Source organism: Castor canadensis, chromosome 9 (genome assembly GCF_047511655.1).
Source record: "Castor canadensis chromosome 9, mCasCan1.hap1v2, whole genome shotgun sequence".
NCBI classification, from domain to species: domain Eukaryota; kingdom Metazoa; phylum Chordata; class Mammalia; order Rodentia; family Castoridae; genus Castor; species Castor canadensis.
This window is the reverse complement of record NC_133394.1, coordinates 74,654,571-74,673,501: the sequence shown is the minus strand read 5'-3', so window position 1 is coordinate 74,673,501 and position 18,931 is coordinate 74,654,571. Positions and strand designations below refer to the sequence as shown.

Genomic DNA, 18,931 nt, shown 5'->3' with positions numbered 1-18,931 from the left:
AAATTCATCAACAAAACATTCACAAACATAACTACAACTGAAATCACATGTAGTACTAGTTCTTAACTCTTTTATCTCCAGATGAATTTTATCGTCAGCCTCAAAATTCCAGTGTTAAGTATAAGACTATCAAAATGAAAATCTTAAATCAAAACTCTCTGGAGATAGGGTAAAGAAACACACCAAATGTCTTTTAAAGGAATGGAAGAGGGAGGGAGTTATGGAACTAAATAGAGGGATTAAAGTTGCTCAAAATGCACTGTATGACTATGTAGAATTTTCATAGGGAACCCCCTTGTACTACTAATAAATTCTAAATGAAACAGTTTTGATAATAATCATCATAATAAAAACTTCCCCTGTGCTGTCTGTGAGATGACTATATACATGACCTGAGATTCAGGAATCTATGGTGTGCAGCAGTCAGCTTGGAGACTGAGTGCAGGAAATGGTGTGTACAAGTGATGGAGGAGCACAGAGGCCACTGAACATCAGGCAGAGCAGGAAGGCCCAGTCTCTCCCATCCTGAATCCCTGCAATCACCTGCTATTGGTGGAGTCCATTGGATTTATTGTCTCCACCCTTGTTCACATGACTTTAGTTTAAATCAGTTGAGGTCTTCATCCAGACAGTGTTGAGATGCTTACTGTCTTCTCAGCATTGCTTTCATGGCTTCCAAGTTATTTTATAATTTTCAAACTGACATATAATATTTGTCCTTATTTATGATGCAAATCAAATAATACAAGTTAATTCAAAGAATATACACAATACATAAGGATCAAATTTGTTTTTGCAGTGCTGGGGATGGAACTCAGTGCCTCACAAATGCTAGATAAGCACTGCCATTGAGCCCTCCTTTGCATTCCTTTATGTTTGTAGAATCTCCCGGCTGACTTTATGTATATATATATATATATATGATGTAGTCACCTACTGTGCTATAGAACACTAGAACTTATTACTCTTATCTGACTGTATTTTGCCATCTGTTATCCAAACTGCCTCTCACTGCCTACTTCTCCCATTGCTTCCTAGCCTCTAGTATTCACTATTCTACTCTGCACTTCCATGTTATCAATTTCAGCTGCTGTGGCTGAGTGACAAGATGCACTATTTGTTTTTTTGTTCCTTCTTTATTACATATAATATAATGTTCTCCAATTCTACCTATCATGCCACAATTGGTAGGATTCCATATTTTTTTAGAGCTGTTTAACATTCCATCATATATATGAATATTTTAAATATCCATGCATTCACTAACAGACAGCATGGTTGACTCCATAGCTTGCCTTTTATGATTAATGCTGCAGAAAACATGGGAGTGTAGGTATCACTTTGATGTGGAGATTTGGAAGCAAAAACAGGATTGCTGGCTCAAATAGTTGTTCTGTTTTCAGTTATTTGAGGAACAGCCACACTGTCTTCATAATGGCTGTACTAATTAACACTCCCACCAATCATACATAAGAATTTCCCCTTTCTTAATTTTCACCATTTCTTTTTTTTTTTTAATTTTAGATAATAGTCATTCTAACTGGGGTAAGACAGTGCCTTAATATGGCTTGCATTTCTCTGATGATTACGGATACTGACATTTTTATATACTTATTGGCCATATGTATATCTCCATTTGAAAACTGTTTAGATCACATTATTACATTGGAGTACTTGAGTTTTGCTGAGTTTTTGAGTTTCTTGTAGTCTGCATATTAATTCCTTTTTAGAGGACTAGTTAGCAAATATTTCCTTCCATTCTGTAGGTTGTCTCTTCACTTTGTTTGTTTTATTGCCTGTCCTTTGGGGTTTTGGGGTTTTCTCCAAAAACTTTGCAATAAAAATGTCTTGAAGTATTTCCCCTATGTTTTCTATTAGTAGTTTCACAGTTTTAGATACCACTTTCAAAGTATTGAATCTATTTTGTCTTGATTTTTTTATATGGTGAGAGACAGGAGTCAAATTTTGTCCTTCAGATGTGGATATTCAATTTTCTCAACACTGTTGGAAAGACTCCATTGCATATTCTTCACATGTTCTTATCAGCCTGTCAGAGGTCAGTTGGTAGCTTTGAATATGTAGATTATCTCCACAAGCTCCTTTCTGTTCCACTGTTCTCTGAAGTATTTATACAAATACCATGCAGCATCAGTCACTTTCCATCAATATAGCAACATTCATGAGAAAAATTAACTTATAAAATAAAAATTTTCATTTGGGCTATAATTTAGGGATTCTGAGGGCCACTGATCAGTATGCCAAATAATACTCAAGGAGAACATAGCAGAGAAAACTGCTTGACCCTGGCCAGGAAGCATTAGAGAGGAAGAGGAAAGGCTCACCTTGAAGGAACACCCTTAATGACCTAAAGACTTCTTCTGGGGCCACACCTCCTTAAGCTAGCAATACCTCCTAATAACACCACCCTGCAGATGAAGCTTTGAATACATGGTGCTTCAGAGGGCATTCAGAATCCAAACTATAGTACCTCTGGTTTTGATCACTAAAGTTTTGTAGTATATTTTGAAATTAGGTGATGCAATGTCTCTTGCTTGGTTCTTTTTGCTTGAGATTGGTTTGGCAATTTTTTTTGGTAAATAGTTGTGTGAATCTGTAGTTCCATATAAATTTTAGGATTTTTTTCTAGTTCTATGAAGAATGTCATTTATATTTTAGTAGGGATTGCATTGAATCTATAGATTGCTTTGTATAGTGTGGACATTTTAACATTTTTTCAATCCTTGGACAGGAGCTGTGTATTCAGTTTGGGAGTCCTGTTACTTACTTCATTAGTGTTTTCTATTTTTCCACTGTATAGATCACTCCTATCCTTGGTTAAATTTATTCCAGATTTTGTGTGCAAATTGTTAATGCAATTGCTATTTTAGTTTTAGTTTTAGATGACTTGTTGCAAACACACAACAGTGCTAGTGTTTTTGGAATGTTCTTTTTTTCTTTTTTGGAGCCTTTAGGATTTTCCTTTTGTAAGATATGTCATCAGGACTTTACATGGTGGTCTAATAGCACCCCTATATTCATAGTATCTCTGGGAAAGAGATGTAGGGCAGCTGGAAAGCAGCTGATGTTTCAGATGCATACAGATAGACCCATATTTAAAGAGAAAGGAGGATGATTTTGGTAAGCAGAACAATGAAAGAGAAAGCCTGCTCTAAGAGGTCAAGTGCCTTATATGTTATTAGCAGAGGCAGCTGTGAAGGGTGCAAACTAAAGCAAAAGAAAATAAGAACAAACAAAAGGTGGAAAAAATGTGCAATATGGCTTCAGTTGTGAAATGAAAATCTTATTTAAAAAAAAACAGAAAGTCTCAGAAACTGAAGGATGAAAGAGGAAGATTCAGCACATGGCCTCATTAGTAGCCACAGAACAGAGCAAAAAAGCAAAAAAGAGAGGATATCAGAAAACACTACAATATTAGACTCAAACCAAACAGACATGCAGTCTATCCAGTCAGGCATCCTGGGAATGTCTCTCTTCTTCCAGGCATTTGGTCACAGCTTAAAGCATATATGGGAACATATAGAAAGAATTAGGTGGGTATAGACTGAGAGCTGCCCAGAGAATTGATTTAGTCTTAGAAGAAAATGTGGATCAGAGTACCTGATTCTTTCACTCTGGGAAAGTGTTTGGAGTCAAACAGAGTCATGGAAGTCATTTCCAATCTAGGCATAGCTGGGGATGAAGGAGACCACTTGGGAGACAAGGACCAGGAGAGGCTTCTGCAGCAGTGAGCATTACCTACACTCTCTCTGAAATGCATCCTCTGGTTGCTAGACAGACAAAAAGGAAAACAGAGAAAATCCTCACTGAATAAAGAAAATCCACTAAGCACTGATCCAGAGATTGCTGCAGCCCACAAGACTAGCATCCTCTGATGACTGGATATGTATTCTTTTTTATTGAAAAAATTAAAATTTATTATTCCCTCCTCCCATTATTTTGTTTTCAATTTTTCACTTCCTTCTACAGAGTTTTTAAATAAGAGCAATCAGTTTAAATATGCTCATATAAATTTTTTATTCTATTTTTGTACAATTTCCATGTCTCTTCTTTGCTTTTATGCTTCCCTCATATGACTTGTCCATTTAATGACTAATTTCTTTGACCTGTTTTGTCTTTTTTCTTCTTCTTCTTAGTCTTCTTTAGTTTTGTTCTGTTTTTGCAATGGGGTCTCTGGATGGGGTCCAGGCTGACCTGGGGTTTGTGACTTACCTCACTCAATCTCCCAAGTGCTAGGAAAATAGATCCAAAACAATACACAATCTTTCAATCTTCATTCTTCCTTCCTCTCCTTTCACCTATTTCCTCATTTTTATTTTCTTTCTGTCTTCCATTAGATCATTTCCCCTCTGTCTCTTATCTTTTCTTCTTTCTCTATCCCTCTTTCTATAGTTCTTCTGTATTGTCAGTTTTTGGCTATTTATTTGCTGGGTATTATTATTTTCTCTGTCTTTACCATCATTTGGATCTTTTTTATTTCCTACTTCTTTCCCATTCCCCCAAGTATTTATGCCTCTCATAAATACTTCTGCTTCTTTTCTGTACATTTTTAATGTTATTCACTAATATTATTTCTTCTGTTTTCTTTCCATTTCCACCTTTAACTAGTATCATCTTATCTCACATAGCATGCTTTTTTACTCTTCTAAGGTTATTGGAGTTTTGGTGACCATTGTATTAAGTGAATTATTGCTATATTTACATAGTGAGTCTATCAATTGTGGTTGCCTCCAAGGCTAGTTTTTTCTTCTCTGAGTTGTGCTGGGCAAGACATAGTGCCTTGAGTATGACTGGGGGGTTACTGAGAAATGCCCTCTGTCCAGTGATGAGAGAGTTTGCTTGAACCCTGCCACAATCCAGACCTGCCTTAACATTGTGAATACATCAAGTGAAAGAATCCAAGACATTAAAATATCCAACAAACATCTTGGGTCTGAATGTGCAAATGTTCATGCAGAGACAAGGAATATGAAAGAACAAGGCAGCATGGTCCCTTCAAATGCAGTAATTCCACAAAAGACTCCAATGGCAGTGAGGTGGATGAAATCCTAGAAAATAATTCAGAATAATGATTATAAAATGATCAATGAAATGAAGGAGGACACAGTAAATACTTGAACATATTTAAATATAATACAAATAAATAACCAAATAAAATAAGGAGCAAAATACAGGGCATGGAATATGGATTCAATGAAGAGATGGAAATACTGAAAAAAATCACATTGAAATTTTGAAATGATTAGCTAAATAGTCATGTAAAAACCAAAGTTAAAAGCTACACGAATAGAATCAAAGATATTCTGGTTCAATAAAAGATAGGATATCAGGGAATGAAGAGAAGTTAGATTGATTATAACAGTTAGGCATTAAGAAAGATAACAATATAAGAAGGTATGAGTAGAACATGCAAAACTATGGGACACCATTTAAAAAAAAACAAACCTACAAATCTTGGGCATAGAAATAAGATAAGGATACAAGTTAAAGGCACAAAGACCATATTCATTAAAATAAGACTAGAAAATTTCCCAAATCTTGGGAATGAGATAGCCATCAAGTTATAGGAGGCTTTTAGAACACTAAATAGACAAGATAAGAAAAGTTTCTCTATATATCATATTATAGTTAAAACATTAAGGAAAGAAGCTGGAACACATATAAAAGAATAAATAATAGAAGAAATCAAAAAAGGAACTCTAAAAGCAAGGAAGGCATGGAATAATATATTTCAAGTCCTGAAAGAAAATAACTGCCAATCTAGACTACTGTGTCTGGTAAAGCTATCCTTCATAATTGGAGGGAAAAAAATTCCATTATAAATTCAAACTAAAGGAATTAATAACCATGAAGCCAGCCCTGAGAAAGATATCTAAAGAATCCTACAAAGAGAAGATAAACACAGTCATGAAAAATTGAAAAAAATAAACCTCGCTAGAATAATAGATAAGCAAATGGTTAAGATAGAATCAAGCATTATAAAAATTGGTAAAATGACAGGAATTAGTAGATACCTTCAATAGTAGCTCTGAATATTAATTGTCTCAATTCTTCAATTAAAAGACACAGACGTAATTGTTTCTTGCCTACAAGAACTACATCTCACTAGCAAAGACAAAGCCTTTGGACAAAGCCTTTAAGTGAAAGGACAAAGAAAGTTATTCTAAGCAAATGGAGCCCAATAGGAAGCAAGGAGTGGCTATACTCATATCTAACAAAGCAGACATCAAGCCAAGTTAGTCAGAAGGAACAATGAATGCCAACTCATACTGATAAAGAAAAAATCAATCAAGAAAATATAACAGTTGGGAACATGTACACACCAAGCACTGATGCACACAATTTCATAAAGTGAAGATGAGATGGGATGAAGCCATTGGTATAACCCAATACAATAAAGGTACATAGCTTCAATTCTCCTATCATACCAATAGATAAGCCTGCTAGACAAAAATAATCAACAAAGAAACTTTAGAATTAAATGACATTGTAGATCAAATAGATTTAAGAGATGTGTACAGAATATTCTACCCAATATATGCAGAATAAACATACTTCTCAGCAGCCCATGGAAATTTCTCTATAATACAAATTACTTTAGGACATAAAGTAAGTCTTAACAAATACAATGAAATCAAAGTAACTTCTTCTGTTTTATCAAACTAAAATAAAAATAAAAGAGAACCTATAGAAAATATAAAAGTACATGAAGAACTGAGCAAAACAAAAGCACTTTTAAACGACCAGTAGGTCAACAAAGAAGTAAAGAGGGAATTAAAAATTTTCTAGAATAAAATTAAAATGAAAGCATAATATATCAGAAACAGCGTGTTACAATGAAAAAAGTTCTCAGAAGGAAGTTTATAGTTATAAAATGCCTACATTTTAAAAATGAGATAGCACAAATAGTCTAATGATGTATTTCAAAGTCATAGAAAAATAAGCACAAGCCAATTCCAGAATTAGTAGAAGGAAAGAAATAATAAAGATCAGAGCCTATATTAATAAAATGGAAAATAAAAGAATAATACAAAGGACCAATGAAAAAAGTTGATTCTTTAAAATGAAAAGCAAGATTGACAAACTCTTAACCAAGCTAATCAAAAGAAAAAAAGGAGACATTTATTAATAAAATTAAAATGAAGAAGAATAGAACAGATACTATTGAAATACAGATAATTACTAGAGAGTATACTTAAAGCTTATACTCCAATAATTTGGAAAACTTAGGGCAAATGAATAATTGTCTACAAACATAAAGCCTACAAAAATGGAAACAAGAAGATACATATATGATAAATAGATAATCAATGAACAATGAGATTGAAACACTATTAAAGTGTAATCCAATACTGAAAAGCCCAGCACTAGATGGATTCACCACAGAATACTGTCAAGCATTTAAACAAAAACAAACTCCAGTGCTCCTCAAATGATTCCTTATAATATAAAGGAAACAAAAACTCCAAAACTCATGAAGCTAGTATTACCCTGACAGAAAACCTTGATAAAAACACAACAGAAAGAAAACTATTGGGAGTTTCCTTTCTAAACATACAAGTAAAAATCCTTAATAAACTACTTGCAAACCAAATTCACCAACATGTTAGAGTCACCCTACACAATGAGGATTTCATTCCAGGAATCCAAGGGTGCTTCAACACACAAAATTTATAAATGTAACACAGCACATAAACAAGGGCAAGGGAAGAATTATGTAACCATCTCAGTAGATGCAGAAATGGTCTGACCAAATGCAACATTTGTTTCTTTACAAAAGCTTTGAAAAAGGAGAACTGAAAGGTTTATACAGCACTATAATTAATGTTATATATGAGAGGCACACAAGCCAACATTATACTCAATAGAGAAAAAGTGAAAACACTTCCTCTAAATCCAGGAAAGTTATCCATTATCACCATTCTTATGCAGAATGGTACCTAGCCAGAACCATCTTATGCTCTGGTTCTTAGCCAGAGCTGTAAGGCAGGGAAGAGAAATAAAAAGGATACAAATAGGAACTGAAGAGATCAAATTATCCCTGTTTGCAGAATATATGATCTGATACATGAAAGATTCTTGAGACTCTTAGGTCTGGTATACTCTTTGGATAAAATAGCAGGATACAAAATCAACCTTCAAAAATTCATAGCTTTTCTATACACCAACAACAAACTTGCTGAAATCAGGAAAGCAATCATATTTACAATAGCATAAAATAATTTTCCAAGGCACAAACTAAATCAAAGATGTTAAAGATCAATATAATAAAAAACTGTAAAGCATTGAAAAAAATTGCAGAAGGCACTACAATTTGGGAACATCTTCCATATTCATGGATCATAATAAATATTGTTAAATGGTCATACTACTAAAATTCATATACAAATTCAATGAAATAACCATCAAACTTCTATGACTTTCTTCACAGAAATAGAAAAAAAAACCTTAACATTCATATGGAAGCATAGAAGACACCCAAATAGAGAAAGCAACCTTGAGCAAAAAGAGCAATAGTGGAGGTATCACAGTATCCTACTTCAAACTATTCTACAGAAACATGATAACAAAAAAGGAATGATACTGGCAGAAAAACTGATATGTAAACAGGTACACTAGGAATTGAAGATCTGGAAATAAACCTCAGAAGATACAGCCATCTGATTCTTAATGATGGCACCAAAAACGAACATCAAAAACAGAAAGCCTTCCTAAGAAGTGGTGCTGAAATAATTATCTTCATTCAGAAGACTGAAACCAGACCCCTGTCTCTCATCCTGTACAAAAATCAAGTCAAAATGGATCAAATATCATATTACAAACTGTGACACTTTAAAAGTACTAGAAGAAAACACAGGAAACTTTTCAAGATATAGACATAGGTAATAAGTTGCTAAATAGTATTCCAGTTACTAAGGATACAGAAGTAAGAAATGACATGGGATTGCATCAAATTTAAAACCTGCACATCAAATATACAATCAAAAGAGCAAAGAGGCAGCCTACAGAATGGGAGAAAATCTTTGTCAGATTAATCCCAGAATGGATTTAATATGTACAATACTTAGAGAACTCAAAAATTAAACACCAAAATAATAGTTATTCAAATTACTAATGGGCAATGGAACTGAACAAACACTTTTCAAAAGAAGAAAAACAAATGTTCAATAAATACATGAAAAAATATTGTACCTCCTTAGCCACCAGGGAAATGCAAACCAAAACTATACTGTGATCCACCTCACCACAAGATGGCTATCATCAAGAACACAAAAAACAGCAGATGCTAGTGAGGAGGGGGAAGTGGTAACTTTCACCCTCTGATGGTGGAAATGTAAACTATTCCAACTACTATGAAAATCTGTGTGGAGATTTCATAAAAAGTAAAAATAGACTATGCATATGATTGAGTAATACTATAAAGAATACCCAAAAGAATCCAAGTTAGTTGACTACAAAAATAACTGTGTACAAGTTTTTCTCAGCACTATTTATGATAACCAAATTTTTGAACCAGCTAAGGTGCCCACCAACATTCAAGTGGTTAAAGACAATGTGGTATGTAATGCCATTTACCAGCAGAACCTGGGTAATGGAAGCAGGAAGAGATGAGGGGACTACTGAGTCCTGCTCAATAGCCACTTTAATGAAGTATATGTTGCTTTTTATAAACTCCTCTTACACAGAGAGCATTTGGTCAGAAAAAGCATGCCAAGTATTACGTGTCAAGGTTACATTAGCACAGGAAGCACAGTTAAAATTAACTCTTTGTTATGTCTCCTTTAAAATGGGAACAGAGAAGCAGGAGAAGCACACGGTCAGCATAACTTTCTTATTTACATCTGAAGGACACGAAGCCATCTGGGAACCTTGAATATTGTTTTTCTGGATGTCTGGCTTTCTCACAAGGCCAGATACAAACTCACATAGTCACATTCTGGTCTGAGACTTGCCCCAGTTCCTTGGAGCTTTCCCACAAGACCAGATAACAACTCACACAAGCACAGTCACAGTCTGGTACTGAGGTTTTTGCCCCAGTTCCTTGGAGCTTTCTCACAAGGCCAGATACCAACTCACACAGGCAAGTTCCCACTGCTGGCTCCAACAATTCCCCCTTTTTTATTTTTTAAATGTAGCAATCCCAATGTGACCATGGCTTCAAAAGTTTTGTAAGATTTTAATTGTCATTGGAGACAGGAGTATCCTATACAAAAAATAACAAGACCAACTATAGCAAGAATAACCCATTTGATAAATCTTTTGGATTGTGTCAATAATTCAGACACTACTTTAGTCATTAAACCTTCTAAGTGAGAGTGTTGCCATTCTCTTTTTAAGTTTACAGGCAACCAAACATCTTCTCTTGCCCTTAATATAAACAATGCTTGAGAGGAACAATTAATAGACAAAGAATTGTCAACACAGGTGTATAGTCTACAATCATAGCAATCAACACTTTTTAGATTAAAATTAAAACTAAAAGTTCCAAAAGCTAAGACATATGGTAAATTGACACATGCTTGCACATAAAAGGATGCATTATAATCAAAGACGTAGTCAGACCAGGAATATTTGCTTCCAGAAAACTTTCTTCCAATAGGTCATTGGCGCAGAGGCAACAACCAATTTCCAGATCTCAGGTTGCTCTGGATAAGTAATACTTTGTATTAGCAACTGGGGCCTTGGGGATGACATTCCCCCATCATGTCATGCCATTAGTCCTTTCATATGATGTTCTGTATGTAATGGACTATCTTGCCAAATAATTTTGTAAATATAATCACAGACCATCCTATTTCAATCTTCAGGACAATTGTGTACAAAGTGTTCATGAGGGCCCCAATCAATAAAAGAGAAATTATGAGTGGATGCAAGTAACTTTTCAGTACTGGCATGGCAATTGTTCCAATGAGGAGGGGAATATTTCCAATGTTTATATGATATAGTCTTGTATTTGGCCTGTTCCATTTGTTCATCTTTAGGAATCTCCCTTTGATGAGTGGTCATCACTTTGTTGGACATGTTCATTGGTTTTTCTGGGCCTGATGCTCTGAAAAGGAACCCATAATGTTTCAGGGGATACATGGACATCTGTAGAAACACATGCATAATTGTTTCCCTTTTTAAGTAAGAGCCCAGGCAACCAAGAGTTAAAAGATTTATACCAAATTGGGATTTGTATGTCTGGCAAAGAGGGAGGTTCAACAAAATGTTTATCTGCTGCAGTCAAAACATCACCCTGAGGTAAATTTAAAAAATTTAAAGTGAAAAGTATTAATACCAGGGTATCTCAGGGGGCTCCCCTTTTTTCATTTTTTAACAATTGTGTTTTTAAAGTTCTAAGTGCCCTTTCAACAATAGCTTGTCCTTGTGGATTATAAGGGAGGCCAGTGACATGAACAATGTTCCATTCCTTATAAAATTGTTTAAATTGACAACTTATATATGCAGGTCCATTGTCTGTTTTAAGTTTAGAGGGCACTCCCATAACTGCAAAGCATTGTAAAACAGAGGCAATAATGGCATGAACATTTTCATTGCATTGAGGAACAGCCCAAATGGATTTAGAATAGGTATCAATAACAACATGTAAATATGGTTGCTGTGGAAAAAAGGTTATATGAGTCACATCCATTTGCCATAACTCATTAGTACGTAGACCTCAAGGATTAGCACCAGATGGGTGAGATCTACAATGTAAAGAAGCACATACAGGACAAGATTTAACTATATCATGAACAGTATGAAGAGGAATTTTATAATGCACATGTAATCTGTTGGCATTAGTATGTAAATGCTGATGTTCTTTTTCAGGGGATGAAAACACTGCACATGTAAGATTATCTGCAATATCATTTCCTCGCACTAGAGGGCTGGGCAAATTAGAATGAGCCCTAATATGAGTAACATATAAGGGATAAGTGGGGGTCTTTATTAGACCATTATATTATGATCCATCTATATAATAAACTAAAGCATGAGATATAGGATTTAAATTTACTATAGTATTAACAATAAATGGAGTTTGCTTTAAAAAATCCCACAACTTACCTGCTGGGTAATGATTACCTATATATCCATAATAATTGCTTATACTATTACTTAAATTATCATTAAGGGGTAACAGATTTGGCATCTTGTTCTTTCCTGTACAAATAAAGAGGATATTAGATCAATATATGAAGTTAACACTTTAGTTTCCTTTTGTTTTAAGTACAACCATTCTAAGCAATAACAATAAAAACAGCATGGTACTGGCAAAAAAACAGACATGAAGACCAGTGGAACAGAATACAGGACCCAGATATGAAGTCACACAACTATAACCAACTTGTCTTTGACAAAGGCGCTAAAATATACGATGGAGAAAAGACGGCCTCTTCAACAAAAACTGCTGGGAAAACTGGTTAGCAGTCTGCAAAAACTGAAACTAGATCCATGTATATCACTGTATACCAATATTAACTCAAAATGGATCAAGGATCTTAATATTAGACCCCAAACTCTAAAGTTGATACAGGAAAGAGTAGGAAATACTCTGGAATTAGTAGGTATAGGTAAGAACTTTCTCAATGGAACCCCAGCAGCACAGCAACTAAAAGATAGCATAGATAAGTGGGATTTCATAAAACTAAAAAGCTTCTGCTCAACAAAAGAAATGGTCTCTAAACTGAAGAGAACACTCACAGAGTGGGAGAAAATATTTGCCAGCTACACATCAGACAAAGGACTGATAACCAGAATATATAGGGAACTTAAAAAACTAAATTCTCCCAAAACTAATGAACCAATAAAGAAATGGGCAAGTGAACTAAACAGAACTTTCTCAAAAGAAGAAATTCAAATGGCCAAAAAGCACATGAAAAAATGCTCACCATCTCTAGCAATAAAGGAAATGCAAATCAAAACCACATTAAGATTCCACATCACCCCTGTTAGACTAGCCATCATTAGCAAAACCACCAACAACAGGTGTTGGCAAGGATGTGGGGAAAAAGGAACCCTCATACACTGTGGGTGGGAATGTAAACTAGTACAACCACTCTGGAAAAAAATTTGGAGGCTACCTAAAGCTAAACATTGATTTACCATATGATCCAGCAATACCACTCTTGGCGATATACCCAAAAGACTGTGACACAGGTTACTCCAGAGGCTCCTGCACACCCATGTTTATTGCAATACTATTCACAATAGCCAAGTTATGGAAACAGCCAAGGTGTCCCAGCACTGATGAATGGATTAAGAAAATGTGGTATCTATACACAATGGAATTTTATGCAGCCATGAAGAAGAACGAAATGTTATCATTCGCTGGTAAATGGATGGAATTGGAGAACATCATTCTGAGTGAGGTTAGCCTGGCCCAAAAGACCAAAACTCATATGTTCTCCCTCATATTCGGACATTAGATCAAGGGCAAACACAACAGGGGATTTGACTTTGATCACAAGATAAAAGCGAGAGCACACAAGGGAGATATGAGGATTGGCAAGACACCTAAAAAAATAGCATTTGTTGCCCTCAATGCAGAGAAACTAAAGCAGATACCTTGAAAGTAACTGAGGCCCATAGGAGAAGGGGACCAGGAACTAGAGAAAAGATTAGATCAAGAAGAATTACCAAGAAGACAACACACACGCACAGGAAATTAATGTGAGTCAACTCCCTGTATAGCTATCCTTGTCTCAAGTAGCAAAAACCCTTGGTCCTTCCTATTATTGCTTATACTCTCTCTTCAACAAAATTAGAGATAAGGGCAAAATAGTTTCTGCCAGGTATCGAGGGGGTGGGGGGAGAAGGAGGGGGTAGGGTGGGTGGTAAGAGGAGGGTGGGGACGGGGGGGAGAAGTGACCCAAGCATTGTATGCACATATGAATAATAAAAAAAAACAAATAAATAAATTTTAAAATAAATAAATAAATATAACCATTCTAAAGGAGAGTTCTCTTGGGTTAAAATTCCTGTAGGAGAAGTGGAGAAGGAAATATTAACAAGGAAATAGGTTTTAAAGGATCAAATCTTGTTAGAAAGGCAGTCTGTAACCATAACTCAAAAAATTGTAATTCATTTTCAGCAGCAGGTGTTAAAGTCTGAGGGCTGTGCAGGGTTGTATCACCTTTTAAGATAGAAAGCAAATAGTAAGTTTATAATTTGGTATACCTAAAGAAGGATGAAGCCAATTAATGTCTCCTAGTAACTTTTGAAAGTAATTTAGAGTTGTTAATGAGTCTCTTCCTATGGCAGATTTTTGAGGATGAATGGTGAGTCATTCAATTGTATGACCTAAATATTGAAAAGGAGTAGTAGTTTGTATTTTTTCAGGAGCTATTACCAATCCTCCTACTTGTAAAGCTTTTTGTGTGGTTTTAAAATTTTTTTCTAATTGTTTAGAACATGCATGAGAAATTAAAATGTCATCCATATAATGGATGACATATGCATTAGGAAATGTTACTCTAATAGGTTGTAATATTTTTCCTACAAAATACTGACACATAGTGGGGAAATTAGTCATACCCTGTGGCAGCATCCATTGATATCTTTGTAAAGGTTCTTTCTGATTTAAGCTAGGTATGGAAAATGCAAACCTCTCCTTATCTTTGGGATGTATAGACATAGTATAAAAGTAATCTTGTAAATCTAAAACAGTCAAAGGCCATTCTTTAGGAATACATGTAGGAGCAGGCGATCCAGGTTGTAAAGCTTCCATAGTTACCATAGATGCATTTACATTTCTTAAATCTGTAAGAAGTCTCCATTTTTCAGATTTTTTTCTTAATAACAAACACTGGGGAATTCCAAGGAGAAAAGAAAGGTTCTATATGTTTGTGCTCTAATTGTCTTTGAATTAATTGTTTTAAAGCCTGTAATTTTTTCATTATTTAGGGACCACAATATGACAGTCATAGAGAATCTACCCAGTGTCATTGCTCCATCCTGCCAAATATTCTCTAGAAAAAGGAGAAGCAGGATCATAAGTTTCACAAGCCTTTTTAAAGTCTTTTATAAGATTCATATCCAATCCATTATAAGTGTTATTGCTAGTCATATTAAACATAACAGGAAACAGCAGTCGCAATTCATGTGGCCATGGGGGGATAGGAATGCGAGCTGCTAATGAAAGGTCATTCTTTCTTCCCAAGCCCTTTTTGGGGCAAATGTGTAAGTAACGCATTTCTTCTTCAATGTTTCCCCTTTTAGGATGTTCATTCCAATCCTCCTCCTCTGGGAGGAGGAAAAATATCAGCAGTTTCTCTCGGAGGAGCCATTGCAATTACTGGTGCTGCAAGTGGCAGTTTACTTTCAGTTTCCTCCAGCACAATAAAGCCATGACTAAAGCAGCTTTTACTTTCCTTAGTGATTTTTCCCATAGCACCTGCATCTAATTTATACTCATGAAGGGAATGCAACAGTCTCTTTTTGTAAGTGTTCTTCCCTTCTCTCTCCCCCAAGTATAAGAATTACAGATTTAACCAGGACCCATGTTATCCCAAAATGAACAGCTATCTTTTCTCCCTATCTGTATGCCTTTTCAACATTTTTACATGCTCGCTCCCAAACTTCATCTAAAGTACCTTCCTCAGGAAACCAAGGATTATAATCACAAATTACTTCTAAGCAGTCCTTTAACTGCTGTTTGGAAACTCGAGTTCCTCCTCATAATAAAAAATGATGTACAAGTGAAAGAAAAGGCTGGACTCTGCACTGATTTTGCCCCATCTTGTCTCATTACCTTCTTCTGTGACGGTCTTCACTTCACTTTCAAAATTCTCCTTCAGGTTCCTGTTTGGGCACCAAATGTAATGCTGTTTACCGGGGAACCTAGGTAACCAAAGCAGGAAGAGATGAGGGGACTACTGAGTCCTGCTCAGTAGTCACTTTAATGAAGTATACTTCGCTTTTTATAAACTCCTCTTACACAGAGAGCATTTTGTCAGAAAAAGCATGCCAAGTGTTACGTGTCAAGGTTACATTAGCACAGGGAAGCACAGTTAAAATTAACTCTTTGTTATGTGTCCTTTAAAATGGGAACAGAGAAGCAGGAGAAGCACATGGTCAACATAACTTTCTTATTTACATTTGAAGGACACAAAATCATCTGGGAACCTTGAATATTGTTTTTCTGGATGTCTGGCTTTCTCACAAGGCCAGATACAAACTCACATAGTCACAGTCTGGTCTGAGACTTTTGCCCCAGTTCCTTGGAGCTTTCCCACAAGGTCAGATACCAACTCACACACACACAGGCACAGTCTGGTCTTTGCCTCAGTTCCTTGGAGCTTTCTTAGAAGACCAGATGCCAACTCACACAGGCAAGTTCCCACTGCTGGCTCCGACAGTGGTATATATACACAATGAATTTTTACTCAGCCAAAAGAACAATAAAATTCTTTCATTTGCTGGAAAATGGATGGCACTAGAGATCATGTTAAGAAAAATATGTCAGTCCCATAAAGTGTAATGTTACATGTTTTTTCTCATTTGTGGAAGCTAGGAGAAAACAAACTGCAACAACAAAAGACAAGGTCATGAAAGTAAAAGGGAAGTAGAAGGGGAAGGGAAAAAGGATGACAGGAAAAGAAAAACTAATAGAGGAGAGGAGCATCAAAGTTAAACATTAATCAAATTAAATATTATGCATGTTAAGAAATATAATTAAACCACTTAATTTGTAGAATTGACACATGCTAAGTAAAAAAAGAAAGAAAAAAAGATTGTATATGATTTACAAACAGGAATAATTTGACCTTCCTTTCCCGTTTGGGTACCTTGTATTTTTTTCTTTGCCTAATTTCTCTCATTAGATCTTACAACTCTGTGTTGCACAGGAGTGTGATGAAAGTGGACATTCTTGTTTTGTTCCAAATATTAAGGAAAAGACTTTTTGCTTTTCCCACTTAGCAAGATGTTGGCTGTGGGCCAGTCATATATAGGGTTTATTTTGTTGGGGTAATTCCTTGATACCTAAACCTATAGTTCCATTTATAAAGAATTTGTTGAGATTTTATCTCTTCAAGACAATAGAAAAAATTATAGAATTTTTTATGTTTATTGAGGTAAGTGTAGTTTTTGTCATTCAATCTGTTGATGTGCTTTATTACATTTATATATTTGCATATGTCAAACCATCCTTGTTCCTTGGAATAAAATCCATTTGATCATGATACAACATCTTTTTTATTCTGTTTTCTAATATTTTGATCATTTTTTTATCTATGTTAATGAGAGATTTTATTCTCTATGTTGTTTTCTGTTCAGCTGTCTTTGATTTTGGTATCAGGATTGTATAGACCTTTTAGAATGAGTTTGGCAGCATTTTCTCCTTTTCATTTTTTGTGATAGTTTGAAAATAATTTGTACTAGTTCTTTTTAAAACATTATATAGGATTCAAAAATGAAGTCATAAGGTTCTTGGTTTGTCTTTTTTATGGCTTTTTTTTGTGGTACTGGGTTTTGAACTCAGGGTCTCATCTTGCTAGGCGGGCACCCTTATCACTTGAGCTGCATTGCCAGCCTGTTTTTTTGTAATGGGTTTTTTCAAGATAGGGTCTGGAGAACTATTTGCCCTATGCTGGCTGGCTTCGAATCACGATCCTCCTGATCCTTCTGAGTAGCTAGGATTACAGGTAGGAGATACCAGTGCCTGGCTTAGGAGATTTTGTTTAAAAAAAAAAAACTAATTCGATATTATAGTTTGCTATTGCCCAGTCCAGCTTTTCTATGTTCAGTTTTGTAAATTATGTTTCCAGAAATTTACCCATTTTTAAAAAAATTTTCTAATTTGTTGTTATGGATTTGAAGCTTTGTGTTTCTGTGGCATAAGGTGTAATATTTCTTTTTTTATCTGTGATTTTATCCATTTGGATTTTCTTTCTGTTTTTTCTTGGTTAGCTAGTTGAAGGTTTGCCAGCTTTCAGTTTTATTATCTTTTAAAGGAAACTAACTCCTCTTCATTTCACTATTCATTTGTAGGGCTTTTTTTTTTTTTAATCTCTCAATGCTGCTCTGCTCTGATCTTTATTTTGTTTCCTTCAACAAATTTGGAATTTGTTCTGTCCTTCCTTTTTTAGTTCCTTAAGTTGCATTGCTAGATTGTTTATTTGAAAATCTTCTATTTTTTTTTATATAGGTACTTATTGCCATGAACCTCTTTTGCTTATCTTTTAAAATCCTTACTTCTCCTTCATTTGTAAAGGATAACTTTGCTCACAATAAGATTTGTACTTGGACATATTTTCTTCTTTTTTTTGGTGCACTTTAGATATTGGCATTTGAACTTAGTGCCTCGTGTTTCCTAAGTAGGTGCTCTATCACTCGGGTCCACCTCTAGCCATTCTTTTGCTTTACTTAATTTTCAGGTAGGCCATGCACTTTTACCTGGGCCAGGCTGTACCACAATTCTCGTACCAATGCCTCTGTGTAGCTAGGATCACAGGCACATACAACAACATCCACTTTTTTCTGTTGAGATGAGTTCTCACTATTTTTTTACTCAGACTGGCCTTGAACCATGATCCTGCCTGTCTCCACCTACTGTGTATCTGGGATTATAGGTGGGATTCATAATGCCTATCCCTGGATACTTTTCTTTTTGAATAAATCAACTCATTCCCTCTTGACCTATTAAGTTTCTGCTGAAATTTTCTTATAGTTTAATAGGATCTACACAATTTCTCTTGTTCTTTTAAAGTTCTTTTTGTCTTGTACTTTTGACAATTTGTCTAGAATATGTCACAAAAAGGACTATTTTTGGTCAAATCTGTTAAGAGTCTGTTTAACCTCCTAAGCCTGAATGTTCCTATCATTCCAAAGATGTACCCATTTTTAGCTATTATTTTATGAATAGTATTTGTTTGCCTTTTCTCTTATAAGTACTTAAAATTACAATATTTCTTCACTTAATGATTTT

At 35.1% G+C, this 18,931-nt stretch overlaps 1 long non-coding RNA gene across 1 annotated transcript; it reads right to left on the bottom strand.

The window, feature by feature from the left end:
* Positions 1 to 1,466: 1,466 nt before the first annotated feature.
* Positions 1,467 to 15,945, bottom strand: LOC141410926 (uncharacterized). Its single transcript, XR_012435732.1, has 2 exons — positions 15,755 to 15,945; positions 1,467 to 5,066 (listed from the first exon to the last, which is right to left on the bottom strand). It is a non-coding gene; the product is annotated as an uncharacterized lncRNA (long non-coding RNA).
* Between the last annotated feature and the right edge of the window lie 2,986 nt (positions 15,946 to 18,931).